Source organism: Leptonychotes weddellii, chromosome 7 (genome assembly GCF_054177405.1).
Source record: "Leptonychotes weddellii isolate Sample4059 chromosome 7, ASM5417740v2, whole genome shotgun sequence".
Lineage (NCBI taxonomy): Eukaryota > Metazoa > Chordata > Mammalia > Carnivora > Phocidae > Leptonychotes > Leptonychotes weddellii.
In genome coordinates, this window is record NC_138375.1 from 80,039,252 (window position 1) to 80,040,179 (window position 928).

Genomic DNA, 928 nt, shown 5'->3' on the forward strand with positions numbered 1-928 from the left:
TAGTTTCCTCTAGGATTTTAATACAAGTCTTTTGCAGATGAATTAATTAAAAAAGAATTGAATCTCATAACTCATGCATATCACTCAATATTATAGTGTAGAATATATTCTGGAAATATTTTAAAATTTATTTTTATAAAATTAAACCATATTATTTTATAAATTGATAATTTATTGTAATTGTCATTCCATGTCAATACATACTGACATTATTTTCTAAAGGTGCATAATATTTAATTGTAAAACCATATCATAATTTCTTTTCCCAATGCCTTAATGCTGGATATTTAGATGGAGTAAAATTTTTTCACAATGTAAATCATTAGTTAAATTAATTAAACAAATATTGAATCCCTCTGGTATGCCAGACACTGTATATGGCACTGAAGATACAAAGGTGAGAAAACATACACACACACACGCACACACACACAGTGCAGATTCCTTTGTGGCATAAGGTTTATTAAAGTTGTCACATCGCTGCTCGGCCTTTTGGCTAAGATCAAGTGTAGTATCTGTTCTTATCAGTTTAATATTAAAGTAGTCACAAACACTTTTGTTCAAATATTTTGTACCATTTTTAATTGTTTTCTTTGGATAAATTCCTAAAAATGAAAAATCCTTTTAAAAAAGTAATTTTTATAAATACTGTTAAATTTTCCTACAGAATTATTTTGACATTTTACATTTTCACCTGCACATATTAGTGTTAGTGTCAGGTATCATTGCTCTCTTCAATCTTTGGTAATCTCATGGGTGAAAAATGATTTGTCACTGTAGTTTTACTAATACTAAATATGAAAGTATTTCATTTATTACTAATGACATTAACTTCTTGTTCATATGCTTACTGAACCTTCGTATGTCTTTTTTTGTGAATTACCTGTTCATGTTCTTTGCACATTTTTTCTTACTGAGGTGTCTGCCT

The 928-nt window shown here is 27.9% G+C and overlaps 1 pseudogene; it reads left to right on the forward strand.

Annotated features, from left to right (window-relative positions):
* Positions 1–476: 476 nt before the first annotated feature.
* LOC115942757 (U2 spliceosomal RNA) lies at positions 477–580 on the forward strand (annotated as a pseudogene).
* The last annotated feature ends 348 nt before the right edge of the window (positions 581–928 follow it).